The 17263-nt window shown below is 41.8% G+C and overlaps 1 protein-coding gene across 6 annotated transcripts in view; it reads right to left on the reverse strand.

Moving 5' to 3' along the window:
* Nucleotides 1–17263, reverse strand: part of ADGRB3 (adhesion G protein-coupled receptor B3) — a 560145-nt gene that overhangs the window by 128001 nt on the left and 414881 nt on the right. The window lies entirely within an intron of this gene.

Here is a 17263-nt window from a genome sequence, read left to right on the forward strand (position 1 = left end):
ACAACAACTCTTTAAAGGGTTGTTGTTGGGGGGAAAGCGTCTTCCCGGTGGCGCGGTGCGAACCGCGCCGCCGGGAACACGCTGTCTCCCTGCCCCGTCCCACTCACCTTGTCCCCGTCATTAAGCCTGCTGAAGCCGCTGAAGCCTCGCCCACGCTGTCCTCCTGGAGGACAGCGTGGGCTGGACTTCGGCGGCCAGCAGGCAACGACAGGAACAAGGTGAAGACGGGTACGAAGAGGCGACTCCCGTGCGGAGCCGCCTGCCGTTTGCCGGCCTCTGCTGAGGCCGTCCGCATGCGTGCATGCGAACGGCCTTCGCCTCCACGCTGGCGGAATTCTCCCGGAGGGCAGCGTGGGCGGGGCTTCGACGGAGGGCAGCGTGGGCGGGGCTTCGACGGCCAGCAGGCGATGACGGGGACAAGGTGAGTGGGACGGGGCAGGGGGAAGAGGCGGCTCCGTGCGGAGCCGCCTGCCGTTTGCCGGCCTCTGCTGAGGCCGTCCGCATGCGTGCATGCGAACGGCCTTCGCCTCCACGCCGGCAGAATTCTCGCTGGCGTGGAGGCGACAGGGAGGCCGTGCGGAAACGGCCACAGTTTTCCATTCCATGCTGTATACACATCATACTTCAAAATATTTCAGATTTGCATAAGTAAACATAATAGTTCATTCATTCACTGGCATGTACAAAAAGCAATGGGAATGAGCTGCAAACAGTATAAACCAATCTGCCTGCAAATAAAGAAATTGTTCTTCAAGAAAAGCCAGTTTATAGTAAGACTAAATAGGCATGTGGCATGAGCCAAGCAAGGGAGGAATCTACACCTCAATGAATATAAGAAGCTGCCTCATATTGAATCAGACTATCAAGGTCCGCATTGTCTACTCTACTCAATCTGGCAGCAGCTCTCCATGGTCCTGGAAAGAGGTTTTTAACAGCAGTTCATTTGTCTGAAGATGGTAGTAGGCAAGGCCCAGTGTCTGGGCTGCTGGTTGACATGGAAAGAGGCAGCTGAGAAGCGCCTGGCTGCATTGCATAAGTACAAATCCCCAGGCCAGAGAGTATGCACCCAAGAGTACTCAAAGAACTTTCTACAGAGTTTGCAGAGTCTTAGTCCATCATCTTCCAGACCTCTTGGAGGGAAGACATCCTGCAAGACTGGAAGAGTGGGAGGGATGACTCAGGAAACTACAGGCCAGTCGGTCTGACTTCTGTCCAAAGGAAGATACAAGAGCAGATTTTTAAGTGATCAGTGTACGAGCATCTGAAGGACAACTTGGTGATCTGAAAAAGTTAGCATGGATTTGTCTCTAACAGGTCTTGCCAGACCAACCTCATTTCCTTCTTTGATAGAGGGATGAGCTTACTTGATCGAGGGAATGCTGTCAATGTTGGTTCTCTATATATTAGTAAAGCTTTTGACAGGGTTCTCCATGGGGTTCTAATGAGTAAACTAGAGAACTATGGAATGGACTCTAGGTTAGTTATGCAGATAGGGAACTGGCTGGATAACTGCACTCAGATAGTAGTTATCAGTGGCATTTCAACTGAATGAATGAAGGTGTCTAGTGAGGTGCCACAGGGCTTGATTCTGGGCTTTTCAGTATTTTTATAAATGATCTACATGAAGGGGTGGAGGAACTACTCAATAAATTTTCAGATCCACCACTCCTTGCAGGAATTGACAGCCAGCATTTCCCTAAAAAAACAAACAGAATAGTAACAGACTGCACAATATCAATATAAATAATATCAATATTACATTTAAAGGACTAAAATAACAAAAAACGGCAACCTTCACTCTTGGCTTGGTCAGGGGAATGACCCTGAAGTGGAAGCAGGCAAGCTGTCAAACCATGCAGTGGGCAGTGAGAAACTGGAAATGTAAACAAGGAAATATGAGGAAACCCCACCACAAAGGCATTGCAGAGTGAGGAATGGCATGGGAAGAGCTCCATGCATAATGGGTCTATGATTCTATGATCACCTGATACCTGATTCTTTTAAGTGGAGATGCTGGGGAACGAATCTCTTCTGCATGCCAAGAAAATGTTCTGCCACTGAGCCACATCCCCTTCTGTTGTATTCCCCTTGCTCCAGTACTCAGATGAAAAACACTGGCATAGAAAGCTGCAGGATAGGCTTCTCCAATGTGACTTTAGACATTGAGTGTTGCAAGCAGCGCAAGATGGAATCACTAGCAGGCACCATTCATCCCTCTCAAGGCACCACGAAAAGACCCCTATAATTGGCAATGGACTTAACAGGAGGCTTGACAGATCAGTGAAGTTGTTCCAATAAAGGAGAATTAGACAGGGTTGGGGGATTCCTATCATAAACCTTTCCAGTTTCTCTACATGGAAATATCAGACTTGGTTCCTGTTCAAAAGGGGCATTTGCTAAATGGTTCCATTAAAAGTTGCCTGGTTCCGTTTAAAGTTTCTTCTTTTTAGTGCCATAGAATTTTCCCGTCTTTAAAAATTGCATGTTTTATTCATATATAAGCAATAGAAAAATGGTTTAATGACTGCTGGCTAATGAATACAGACATGGAATTCAGATATTTATGGACTGAGTTATTAATTCATTAATTTGAAAAATTGGGGTGGAATATGTTTATATCGTCATGAGTGATACTAGCTGCAGAATAGACTTCTTTGCTAATGGAAGGTGTCTACAATAATGTATTAATGCTGCACCAAATTTTATCCTGCAAAACCTCAGGGAGCAAAGGTAAAATTTTTGAGGAATCATGAAATGCCCCAAATAAAGCCAAATGCATCCTTGTTGGGGCTGATTACAGACATTCCATTTCCTTCTCCATTGCTCTTCTGGTATTCTTTCATATCTCCCACTGCATATTCACAGCCAGTTATAAATCAACTGATAGTGAGATAAAGACACAATATTACAGGGCCAATTGGATTTGGCTTTCTAGCATAGTGGCAGGGAACAAATGAGGATTTCCCCTTGGAGCATGGTCCTCCATCTATGTAAGGGGGAGTCTGCTTGTTGATGAGACCGTTGACTTACAGTCCTTGTCTTCCAGTAGTGCTCTGTGAGGGTGAGTTCACTGCCTGCCCTTATATCACATGGTAAGATAAGGAGCATTACCCATGATGAAGGGATGCATTTCGTATCATGCTGCATTATAATTCAAGGGTAGGTAACGGCGCTACCATCACAGTGCAATGTATCATTACTAAGTCAACCAAGTGACACTCTCTCTCTCCCCACTCTGTGCAGTAAGGACAGGCAATGAAACTGCACTTCTAAAGACACTGGAACCATTGCTTGGTTATCTTGGCAATATCAGCAACATGCCCTCTTTCCCCATTCCCTGTATTTTGGATGCGCATCTGGGTCTCATTCAAGCATGTGCCTCAATGGGATCAGTGCTTGAATTTGCATTCTGATAAAAAAAAAGCAACTGCATATCCTGGCAGCTTTCCTTGATTTGCTACAACACTGCATTTTCACTGACATGGAATGTTGGTACAGTTGTCGAAACACAGTGGAGATGCATTCCTTTTTTTCATTTCAAACCCCTTTGTGTTCTGTCAAGACACCTCTGAAAAATGCCACTCAAATGAATCACATTTTGCAAGGCATGCAAAAATGTCCAGAAAACCCAAGATACTTACAAGGATAATAGCTTGCTCAGTTTTGAAGATGGAAGCAGTTGACAAATGTATTAATCTCTGGGCAAGGGTATTTTAGCAAGCTATTTTTTTCTGCATTGTGTCTAGGAGCTTGGTGGACAGTTACTACATACTATTTGATTCGTGGGGCCAAAGAAGAAATTAGTGAAAAAACGTGGTACCCTCTTCCCTCATTCCTATACAGCTATGTCCCATTATTATGATCCTTTGGTTTGGTAACATGTTATTTCCAATCCAAAGAAGCACCTTGAGGGTTTTTATAGAAGTAATTAAATTGGTAACACTTCAGTTTGAATTCTGATTGACATGACATAAGAGGGTAGACGGTAAAAGACAGACACTAGAGTGTCTTCAGAAATACAAGATACATGAAATCTCAGTGCAAATAACAATAGATTTAAACTAATCCCATCTTCTTAAAACTCAAGATTCAATAGCAGTATGTTTCTTGACTTGCTGAGTTTTGTCATCCTTTTGAGGGCTTAGTGAAGAATGTTAAGGACAATGTTTTGAGGCTGTGTTTTTACCTAACTGTGCACAAGGCTTAAGAAGTTTGCTCAGACCTTACTGCTTGGAGAAATTACTTAACAAACACTTGTCTGTTTGGAGATTTAATTATTACAGTACATAAGGATTCTCTTCACATTATACATAGCTGTTCGGTTCAAAGCCTTCTCTTACATAAGCACTTGCTGTTGGTTGCTATTTTGTGCCAAATTCAATTGCATTTCAATCCAGCTGCCGGACTCCTTATGCCAGACATACTTCAGTTTTCATCAGAGAAAAGATCTGAAACTGTTTTCTTCATCCTGGCTTTCAAACCCACTAGCCTGAACTTTCTGACACTACAGAAATTCTATCAGGCTAACAGCTTGAGGGCTTTTTATTTTATTTTATTTTTTAAAAATTAAAGTTTCCCTACAGGGATCTGAACATTCTCCCTGCTACATTTGTTAAGAAGGCCATGATTACTGAAAAGTTAATGCTTCTTAACATTTACAGTTTTTCTTTCACAATCTTTCTTGGACAATTACATACTGAGAACAGCACAACAGGACTTCATTATTTTCCCACAATACACTTCTTTGTCATAATACTGACAACTACAACAGTGGGAAAAGCAAAAATAAACCCCAGGTGTTGGTCTATAATTTAGGTCCTACCTAAGGGCCTATCTAAGCAGTAACCTTGTATGCTTGATTTTTGCTTTTCACCATAGGACAACACCTAAATCAGAAAATCTACCCAGGAATCTTTGCAAAAGCCAGCAACACTACCAGTGTCAGAATAACTGGTGGTGGCTATATGCCTGTGTGATTTCTCTGTCGGAGGCAGAACCTCATACAAGGCTTTGAATATTATAATGGCTTCATTCGAAGCCCACAGAGATAACTATCCTAGGCAGAGTTGTACCTTGCTAAGCCTGTTGAAGTGAACAGACTTGGAAGGACGTAACTCTGGACTGAACTGTAAACTGCCCTGGGGTCAGCTCTCCACTTTTGTGATTGTATGGGTTCAAGGTACATTCAGTGTCTTGGATCCAAACATCCCATGTAATGCATGGAAGACCTTCTGATTCCCTGCCCCCTGCCAACTTCCTGTAACAATTTTTCCCAGTTTCACTTCCTATGCCACATCAAGCGTTCAAGAATAGCTTTTCATGGCGTACAAAGAGCTGCAGCATGAAGTAGAACTAGGCCTACTCTGAAGGGATTTCTGCTTGCAATTCTTAGGCTCTTGTGAGCAGCATGCAAAAGTTCTTCTACTAACTATGGAGCTCCTCCAGTAAAAGTGACCTCCCTTTAAAAGGAGGAACTTCCTGCAAGTGGATAACACCTGATCTTCTGGAAAAAGGCTCCCAGCACCAGAGAAAGACTCCTCATTCCAGAAGAAATTTGCACCATTAATGGAATGAAACCTTTGGATCCATTCCAACTTTTGTATAGAAATCTGCTGACCGAATCCTTGGGTAAGGAAGGAATTATCTCATGTGCAGCCTGCCCTTTCTCAACAAAATCAAGGTTTGGGCATGGGCGTTAACTCATGAAATCCCCATAATAACTATTTGGGATACATTACATTGAGAGGCTGAGAGTCTCATCATTGAAGGGAAACTTAAACCACGGTTGACTAGTTCAATTCCTGCATTAATCTTGCCCACACCGCTCCTTATTACTATTCTCTGACTCACAGGGACTTTTTCCCAAAAGCCCCATGATGATTCTCTTTGCATTCTAGTCACCATACCAAATTTATCTTCTCTAAAATAGCCATTTAAATAAAAACAAGAGCACCCTCTGCCCAAAACAAATTCGAGAGCTGATTATCCCACAACTGTTTGCTGCCAGCTCCTCTGAAAGTGGCTGGTTCTGGCCAGTGTAAAGACCTGAATAAAGCACCAGACTGACCACAGGTCTTCCTCAGTGTGACGATTCCATTATCACACATTTAGGAATAATTTTCAGCCACTGTTTCCACACAAATGCAGGCACAAAAAGTCCCCAGAATAGACAGCAAAAGGGTCTTTGCTGGCTTGGGTGCACAGTAGCAGCATCCAAGAGAATATTCTGCCATGCTGGCACATTTGGATCTCACTGCTTGATCCTGCCAGTGATTTTTATTTACCAGAAAATGTCTGCCAGTAGACAAGAAGCATAGAAAAACATGCTTGGGTGTTTAAGACTTGCTATGTGTGACGGTGGCAGAATGCAGGATTTGTAATATGGGATGTTTTTAAACAAAAAAAGGAGGGAAAAAACCCAACGACAGAGGACACTGGCTTATTTGGAAAGACACATTACCCTCATGAATCAAAGCAGCCAACTATTCCCAGAGTTATCCTACAGGTAGGAGCTCTAATTGATGTGACAATGACAAGATCAGGCCCCCAAGAAACTGTTACTGGGAAAGAAGAACACAAGGCAAAATGGAAAGTCTGTTAAAAGACTGCTGACATCCTTCCATCAATACTGCAATGAAGCAGAGGCACAACGAAGAGTCATAAGAGTACAGAGAGTGCTTCTCCATAATCCTGCGATGCTAAATTTTTGCAAACTAGCTTTCAGACAATGTTATGCCTTTCTTGAAATGTTTTAACAAATTTATAATCAAGGAATGCATTAAAAGCAGAACAATTCTAACCCCTAGTTCCTTGTGAGGACTTCTGCCTCTTTTGGTTTAATATGAGAGCCATATTAGGCAATCAAAGATGGAGTACAGACAGACAACATGTCTCTATCAAATGGCACTCTGCCTCATGAAATCAAACCAGAATAAAATTGGCAAATGTATAATTGACCATTACTATTGTTATTGCTGATCACTAGAGTATTTGCCTTTGAGGAACTTCCATTGATCCCTACTTAGCATCTCTTACAGCCCTCTGTTTACACAAAGGCTGTATATGTGCCCGAAGAATGAAACAAAAACCTGGGATCCAAGCTGGGATCCATTCTAATGACTGTGGACTGTTTTCCACAAATGTCACACTAACCTTACAATCTTAAGCAGTTACATCCATTCTACACCAACTGATTACAATACAGTAGCCCAGTTTCATGTGTTTTGGTTCTGTATGTAAATGTAGAATCTACACAGTCAAGATTCACAGAACTGGAATCCACAACACACCATCTCCTATAAAATAAGAAAAAGACTGTTTCAAGTCATCGGGGTTTGCTCTTTTTGTCATTTACTATTTTTGCTATTTGAACTGGAATCCAACCAAATGTAAAAGAACCCACCCCACCCCCAAACACACACACAAAATGGTGAGAAGCCAGGAATAGCTTGCTTGAGTCATCAACAGATTGCCTGGAACTACAGTAACAGGTGCTTGAGAAGGGATGTGTTATTTCACTTCAAGGTTGTGGGGGTGATTTCCAGAGAAGAAAAACAATTAAAAATAGGCCTTCAAGAACACACAGCAACAAATTCCATTTTCAGAACAGCACACCATGATGTCACTGCAATGACTGAGATGCAATTCTGGACCTTACAAGTGTAAATTGCCGAAAAGTGCAGAAATACACTTTCCCTGTTGCAATGGTGCTTTCAAGAACTTGCTGCCGCTCACACAGGAATCTGAGCAGTCAACTAATGTCAGGTAATTTTCTGTTTTCACTGTTAAGAACCTTATAGGTATCAAAATGTTTCCTTTCTATCCAGGTACCACTTATTTAGTTTTAGAAATAATTCCTTAGCTGCTTTCATGGAAGTTATTTTTCATTATGTCAATTGAGGTAGTTAACCCCAGTGTATCTGGGTCTGCAATGAACCAGGGTTAAATGCAGAGTCATATGAAAACTGTTTCCAAGAAACCCTCCTGGAAAGTTGTAGAGAAATTTAACATGTATTTAAGGGTGGGAGTCACAGTTAGGTATGCTGAAGAAGTAAAATCTTACAGTAGGCATTTGTTTCCAGGAGCAATTCAACTATAGGGGCAAGAACACGGTGTTCTCCTCTGAGCCTCTTCTCCAAGATGTAGAACATAACATCTCATTAAATGTTCTGTCTTTAAATTTTTAAAGAGGTCTGTACTGCTTCTTTATGTGTTTTTGCCAGCTTATGGAAACTGAGGCCTCCTTTTCCCACTCACTGAGAGCGTGTGCGGAACAGACTGGATGGACCTTTGGAACCACAAGACTCTCCACTTTGAAGATAGCTATCTTAGGAACATGAGGTTAGTAGAATAGCTGCCACCTGATGGCTGAACTCAGAAGAAATAAATGAATGTCTATTTTCACCAAACACCCCCCATACACACACAGCTGCTATTAAGCTTATGTATGTACACAAGTACCATCATGTCATGACTGACTTATGGCAACCCCAACAAGGGGCTTTCAAGTCAAGTGAGAAGTAGAGGTGGTTTGCTATTGCCTTCCTCTGCAGAATCTAGGGTTGCTACAGCCCCCTTGGCCACCTTCTGGGGATGGGTGGATAGGATTGCCAGATCCAGGATTGGAAACTCCTGGAGATTTGGGAATAAAGCATTGGGAGAACCTCATTGGAATACAAGAGTCCAGCCTCCAAAGCAACCATTTTCTCCCGGCAAACTGAAGTCTAAAGTCTGGAGATGAGCTGTAAATCCAGGGGATCCCCAGGTCCTAAACAGAGGGTGGCAGAGTCTTCCTTGGTTGTCTCTCATCCAAAAGATGACCCTGCTTAGTTTCTGAGATCTAGTGAGACTGGGCCACACAATGCTACTCTTCCTCCCTCCTACTAAGTTTGCCTGCGTTTCATGTCATCCCCACTAGGTAGTGGAGCAAGTGTGTTGCAGGGTGGTATGGCTTGTGTGGTTGCATGATTATGGGTCTGAAGATATGGGTGTTGAGTATGGAGGGGCACCGTGTGAACTTGAGTAGCCTAAGAGTCTTGTCTTTATTCTCTGTGCTTTGCTTATCCACTTTTGGGCACAGCCCAAATGCAAGGTTCAACTTGTTAGACAGACCAAGACAGCAGCTTGTATATAATGTAATACATCTTCAGGTTCTCATGGAAAGCTACATTTTGTCCTGAGAACGGTAAATGGGAGAACAAGATAAAACATTCTGCTTTTAGTGTAGAGCTGAGAAGGTTAGACTTGGGGGTGGTAACTAATGACCGCCAGTCCAAATGTGACTTTTTTGATAAGAGCTACCCAGTCTCTCTTCTGCTAACCTAAGTTTCCCCTCACACGCATACATATTTTAACTTTCCAGAAACAACTATTTTAGTATGCTGCTTCACAGTCTTCATTCAGTTGCATGACCCTTAGACACCTGCTCTGTGAATTCTCCCCCCTCCCCCAATATGTCTTAACTAGAGCATAACAAATGCAGCACTATAATTAGAGAGGGATGATACAGTATTCTACATGTGTTGTGGCAAGCTACCTTGAATTCTGCCTTAAAGGATATTGTGTCATACAAACTGCTTTAAAGGCAACAGTACCAGCCAGTGGACTAAACCACAGGCACCCCAAGACATAAGAAAGGTGCCACATAATCAGGATCCTCTCTCCTGCCTGAACGCATGTTTGCCATTTTCTTCAATGGCGCAGCACTGCTTTCCTTGCCAGGAAAATAATAAACAGTGTTTTGTTTACTTCAGATGGCTAATGTGTTTTTATTTATAACTCAATTGCTAATGAAGCTGACTGAGAGAGTTTCAAAACGTGTAGAAAATTAATTTAAAAATGTATATACTCACACCCACACCCACACACACACACGCTCACACACACAGACTACGATATTCTAATCTATCACTTTCTCACTGCGGGAAAAAATTGTCTTGTTGAAACTAGAACACAGTCTAACAATTTGCAGTATTAAGCAGTAATGACCAGAGAGCTGCAAAATGCTGCAATTAATCTGGGTCACCTGGAGAAGAACAGCAAGCAGATAAGAATATGAAAAGGGTTGTCTGATCTAAGACACAACCCAAAGAATCAAGCACTGAGCTGTTATGTACTGCTTTTTCTGGAAGCTTTTACTCAGATGCAAAACAGTTCAAGAAGTTAGTGTGAAGGGAATAACCCAAGCAAGAACTAAATGCTGTGTATCTGCTGGTTCATTAGAGCAGAGGACAAGACCCATGTCAGGGAGTAATTAACATAAGAACCTAAGAAGAACAGTTCTGGAAGAGACCTTCTAGTCCAGCGTCCTGTCTCACACAGTGGCCAACCCATTCCTCTGGAGGGGCAACAATAGGGCACAGAGGCTGAGTGGACTAAGGTGTCTGATTTGTCTCCTGGAACTGGTGCTCAGAGATTGACTGGCTGGAGATCGATCCTTCGTGAAACTATCTAATCCCTTTTAAACTCCATTTAATGATTGCACAGTGCAGGTTCCACAGCGTCTTGGCCTTCTGTTGACTGTCACCGGCAGATGGACAATGGCATAGCAGTTACTGTCCTTGCCAACCCTTCTTCCACACCTCCCATTGATGGTTGCTATGAGAGAAACGGGGCTTTCCTCCACCTTGGTCACTGCAATGACCATTTAGTACTCTCCATCCCAACAAATGGGCTGCTAACATGTGAGTCTAAAAAGTTTCCTTGAATTGTGAATATAAACAGGCATGATATAGCAGGAGTTTGTGTTAATTCTGATGTTCAATATTCTAGTAATCACATTATCTTGAAACTGTTGATTGCCCATAATATGAGCTTGTTGGAAGCTGTTGCTAAATTTCTTGCATGTTTTAAATTTTCAAAGCTTTCTTGATTTTTTTTCTTTTTGCAAACCTTACCAACCCTATGGTTGAAGGGACAGGAAATATTAATTAAATATTAAGTTCAGATATCAGAATGTAATCAGAATGTAACTAGTAAGTCACCACAATGATTTTATCTAAGAAAAAACAAGAAAACAACAACAACAACAAAAATCCTCAAAGGCAAACACAAAGGTTTAGTGTTTATTCCACTGACGGTTATTCGATAAAAAACTGACTTCACCAATTAGCTGAGTCACACAAAATGGTACATTCTCACTAATTTGACTCTGCTGTTGCAAGAACCATGATTTGATGCATATTTGAACAGACTCCATGTGATCCCAAGCTCAGTATGGATCTTTAGATTTAAGTCTATTTAGTTACAATATTGGTGCAGGACTGACCCCTGAATAATGTACCACTGTTGAAATAAATAAACAAAATGTGTGTCCTGTTTGTTTTGCAATGCCAGTTGTTATGATTCAAGGTGGGGATGTAGTCTTGCACATGTGTTTAATGCCCAGTTCCCTGAGCTTTCCTTTCCGGTCTAATGAGTTCATTCAGAAGATAAGCCATCAACACTGGGGTTTCTAGTCTCCCTCCTCAACCATGGATAGCAGTATCTGGAGTCCTGCATCATCTGGTAAGGATATTGGCCGATATTACTTCAGAGGGTTCTTAGAGTATTAGATGAAGCAACTGATGTTTCAGTTGCTCACTATACTGCCCATGGTCAGCCACACACATGACAAAAACTCTATCTCTGGGGAAGGCAATGGTTCAGTGGGAGTACATCTTCTTGGTGGGCGTAAGGTCCTAGGTTCAGTAGCCAGACTCTCAAGTTAAAAAGATCTGGTAAACTTCCACCAGGGACTCTGGGGAACTGCTTCCAGTCACAGTAGAAAATTGCGACCCATGGTTCTGATGCAATATAAGGCAACCTAATGTGTTCCTCTTCAGCAAATCTTTATTTTAAGATAAATGCATAGAGCAGAGCTCTCTACAGTGGTTTCATGCATTGGCTAAACTGCCAGCAAGATTTCCCCTTTCTGTCTAAAAAGCTTATATACTGGACAGTTGTCAAATTCCCACTTTTTTCTCCAACAAAATGATCAACAAGCTTGTCTGAAAGACAATCAGAAAAATGTCATTCTGCTGACAACATGTCTTCTATCCTAAATTTCCCTACAGCCCACAACTTTTTTTTGCACTATCTATCTTTTAAAAGAGCTAAAAAGCTCTATGACCTATACTTCTGAAGCTTTAAGTTGAAATACTGGTTCACATGCCAAAAGGGGGGAGGGAAGTCTCCCTGCAAGCAGTGAGCACTGGAAAATTTAAAAGGTAGTTCAGCTTTGAAGAATTCAAGGTGATTCTGAAAAGTTCTAACTGCATAAACCTCAGCCTCTTCTTCCTGTGGCACAGATACACTTTGGCCCCTTTTTCACTGATGATGACAAGAGATAATTTAACAAGCCAAAAATATGGCCTTTTGAAGTTCTCGAAACTAAATGCGTACAGGGAAATTGTATAAAGCTAACAGACCCACAGTCATAATCCTTAATAAATGAGGAGTAATGTTTTATATCACCACTCATCTATCCCCCAGCAAGGGCGTCATATTTCCCTGCAGACCCTCTGAGATAACTACATCCTCTACGGCCACTTCCTGTTAAAGTACTAGCTGGAAAGAACAGCTAATCTACATGTTCCTCATACATATTAATTACTCTATTCAACTTTACACAGATGTTTTAAAAATAACCTTGTTGGATATTTTATTAAATTTAATAATGAAAAGTGGTTAGGCAAAGTATTAGTCTGTTGCTTCAAGGTACACAGAATAGCTGCTGTTGAGGGTTTTCTGGGCTGTGTGGCCATGGTCTCTTAGTTTTAGCTTCTCTACGGAGAAACACATTTAATCATGACATGCTCTGAAGATGCCAGCCGTAGAGGCGGGTGAAATGTTAGAAGCTACAACTAGTAGACCATGATTGCACAGCCTACAAAATCCACAGCAACCAGCTGATTCTAACTGTGAAAGCTTTCGACAATACAGTGTACACAAAAATGGAGGGGGAGTCCTTGGGTTTGAAATGGATGCCTTTTCTAGACGTGGGGATCAGTCGTGATCAATGAACTGAAAAAGATGTAGAATTAAGGGAGGCCTGGCTGAATCATATCATATTTCAAATGCCTTCTGAATCACCTTTCCTGAACATGTCAGGATAAAGGTATTCACCAGATGAAATGGAAAGCATGAACTGAAAAATCAAGGGCATCCTCTTCAGAATGTCTGTGATTGTGGGAAATAGTAGTATAGTCCCAATAAAGGAAAATGCTAAAGCGGTTATATCTATGATTGTGGGAACAATTGCTATCTTTCTATGTGTAATTATATGCTGAAGACCATTTACCTAGGCTGCAAGTCTGTTGTTACAAATTTGCTTTAAAGGACTACTTGAAACAAGGGAGGCTATCATAAGGTTCTCACTGAGCCGGAATGTTCACGCTGTTGCCATGGTGCATGATGGAAGTTTCTCTAACTGCCATCAATGGAAGCAGAGAGAGCACTGAACTTACAATAAAGCCAGCATATGTGGACCCTGGTTTAGAAGAGAGGAGAACTGGAATCCCATAGACCAGGGGTCTGCAACCTGTGGCTCTCCAGATGTTCATGGACTACAATTCCCATCAGCCTCTGCCAGCATGGCCATCTGGAGAGCCACAGATTGCAGACCCCTGCCATAGACACTATGGGAAAAGAGTCATTTTTCTATCCTTATTTGTTTTTTCCTCATATAAACTGGATTGATCTGTTTGGGGGATGGACTGAAGAAGTGGCATAAAAATGCTACTGTTCATCACTGTCTATATACCACATTTATATCCTGCTACTGAGGAGCTTAGTTATGGGGCAGCATGCATGAAGTTCATCTTACCTGCACAACAATTATTTTTGGTTGGTCAAGTTGAGAAGCGGTGGCTTGCCCTAAGCCACTGGGGAATTCCCTGTGACTGAGTAGGGATGTTAATTTGTTTATCTTGCTCTTAAACCCCTCACTCTAGACATTGCAGTGCTCAGGTACTTGGGAGCAGCAGCAGAAGGCCATTGCTTTCACATCCTGCATGTGAGCTCCCAAAGGCATCTGCTGGGCCACTGTGAGTAGCAGAGTGCTGGACTAGATGGACTCTGGTCTGATCCAGCAGGCTCTTTCTTATGTTCTTATGTTCTCTATGCTTCAAAGGCTGCAGACCTAAGAACACTTTCCACTTTCCTGGGACTGTACCCCTTCAAATAAAGTGGGACTTTCTTCTGAGTAGACCAGCTTAGAATTGCTAACTGTGCAGTTTAAAACAGTTATATCCTTCTAAACCCATTGAATGTAGTGGGCTTAGCCGGGCATTGCTTAAAGCCTATTGATTTAAATGTACTTAAAAAGGCATAACTCTATTTAGTTAATACTGTAGCTTTCTAGCAAGAGGATGGCTGAGAATACAGAACTCCATGAAATCTGGACAGGAATACTGTTTCTTTCATTCACACTAAGCCCTATACATACATATGTAGATTTTACTGGAAGCAGTTTTGACGCTAGGCTGCTTCTAAACATTCTCAAATGAATATACGCACAGCAACTACGTTGGAAAAAATATGTGCCTAGATCCAGTTTTAACTGTGTACTTTGAATCACCAACCCAAAATGTAAACACACTGAGTTTGCTTTTCCCATTTCCAAGACAGAAGAAAGCACTAATGACACCAGTTATTCCACTGAGTTCTTTCACTAGTTAATTTTCATTAGAAAGGAATTGCAGCAACACTCCTGCATCAAAGTTTAATCACAAAGCTTTCCTGAATTGTTGCCATACTTTGCAGTTTGGCAAAAAATTCCTGATACTGCACAAAGGACAAGGTTTGGGGGCTGGTATCAGAATATATTAGTTAAGCAGTAAACAAAACTGTTAAAATCAAATTTTGCTGATCATTAATGAGGACATATTTTGGCACACAGCATCTTACTCTGTCCTTCATCCATACAAGGTTCTTTCTCAGCAGTTTGTTAAGGGGAACATATAAGCTGAAAAGCTGTCCGTAGAAAAAGTCTTTTGTAACTTCATGCTTGCATTATAACAAAATGCTGCAGATTTGGTTTGGTTTAATTGTTGTTTGGAAGATAGGGGAGGAGGGGAATATATCACACTTAAGATACTCAACTGTCAAAAGGCAGAATATTAAACCTTAAAATAACTTTGTAGAGTTGAAATAATGAACAAGTATTCCCTGACAGCATAAACATTTGATGAAGCTGCTGCTGATCTAAAGCAGTAATTCCCAAGACTGGTTTTGTGATATTTGAAAATGTTGTATCTTGTTTTGTGCTAAATATAATCTCAATTTTATTCCATTTAGGAGGAAAGATATGTGTGTCACACACTAAAGCAAAGAATATCCATTTGTTGCAACACCAAAATGTTTGGGAATTACTGATCTCATTGGCTGAGGAGCACTTGTCCACTTTACAAACATGGAAGATTATTTTTCCAGAGACAACTTTCTCTGTTTCTTCCTGGTTGGGCTGTTAGTTGGGAAAGTCACACAGGAGATAGACTTTGTCACTGCATCTAGAAATATATCCCAGTGTGAGACTGCAACTTGGGGAAATTACTACCAAACTGTCATGGAGTCATGCGTGGGATGGGCGCTTTTCTCCATTGCAAGGAGTCTCAAAGATAGTTATATCTCCATCCCTTCCCCTTCCCATAAAATATACCTTATGAGGTAGGTGGGGCAGAGAGAGTTCTTTGAGAACTATGATTAGTCCCAGGTCACCCAGCAGCCTTCATTTGTAGGAGCAGGGAAACAAATCCAATTCACCAGATTAGAGCCCACTGCTCATAACCACTACACCACCCTGGCTCCCACAGCTGAGCACAGCTTGCCATGCTTGCCTGAGTTGTTATTTAAATGATATTCATAGCCACTTGACCAAAACATCTAGTTCACCAGAAGGAGGGAGGGTGGAAGGGAGGGGTAGAAGGGGAGGGAGGGGTGGTATGCAAGGGAGAGGGAGGGAGGGGTGGCATGCAAGGGAGAGGGAGGGAGGGGAGGCATGCAAGGGAGGGGACGGAAGGGGAGAGGACCCGGCATCTGCACATGGCCCACTCACCCTAGCAGAGGGAGGGGAAGGGAGGGGAGGGGTGGCATATAAGGGAGGGGAGTGAGTGCGGGGTGGCATGCAAAGGAGGGAGGGGTAGGGGTAAATGAATGGTAAATGAATATTTTGTTCTTACGGCATACAACAAGAAGAAAAGGGAACCAACCAAATACCTATTAAACTCAATGGTAGAGGAACTAGAAATGGAGGAACCAAATTTCACTTTGAAGTCTGTGGTAAAAGTTGCACTGGCAGTACCCTTTCTGAGCATCCTTTCAGAGTAACAAGGACCATCTACAAGCACCACTGCCCATATCCCACGTGTATTTGGAAAATATCAGAAACTGATGTACATTTGCCAGCTTTGTACATATGATTTGGGTCTCGTATGGGGCCTTCAAGCTCTTGTCCATGAATTTCACTAAACATCTACAGGGACTTGCAAGGAGTCTTATCAGCATCATATCAAAGCAAAAGTTAAAAATGAAAAAGTGTCTGGTTTACAACAACTAAAATAGGATCAACAAAACTGTAGCAATTATTTCTTGGTGCAATGCATGGTGTAACCTTTCCATTAACAGCCTCATCCAGATTCTAGTGAAGTTCTAAATACTGAGACACAAACCCATCTAAAATGTTCAACTTCTATGAACTAGGTAACAAAATTGCAAACATTTGCCACAGGTCATCCACAGCCACATAAAGTCTAGCTGCACGAGCAGTACTGGATAAACAAAGTATTGATGTGCTCTTCTAAGCATATGAACCAAGTCTTAAGGATTACACCACAAATCTGATTATGGATCTCTGTCTCTCATTTAAATTAATCTATTTGCTTTAACAACTGGGAATAGTAACATGATCAGAAAACCATAGAACAGTCACAGTGTAGATGACAGGATTTACATACTGAACCCAGATAACAAGAAAAATGCTGTTTTGTGCATGTCCATATTTTACATGTGTTGCTTATTGCAAATATAAAACCATGGTTCACAATAGCATTAACCTCTCAGACAAGGCTGAATCTCAGGCTGATTCACAACTAGGATATACATTAATTTGTACTTTAACCCAAAACCTATAAACAAGTATAAGGCCCAGTGATTTCAACCGAACTCTTGGTGCACTGTTTTTAGATCAGAATATTAGTCCTGCTGACTAATCTCATGTACACAATTTATCTCACCCTATAGTCATGTCCCACATAATAGAAAATGCTCCAATTTTGCAAAAATCAGT

This window comes from Sphaerodactylus townsendi, linkage group LG01 (genome assembly GCF_021028975.2).
Source record: "Sphaerodactylus townsendi isolate TG3544 linkage group LG01, MPM_Stown_v2.3, whole genome shotgun sequence".
Classification (NCBI taxonomy): Eukaryota; Metazoa; Chordata; class Lepidosauria; order Squamata; family Sphaerodactylidae; genus Sphaerodactylus; species Sphaerodactylus townsendi.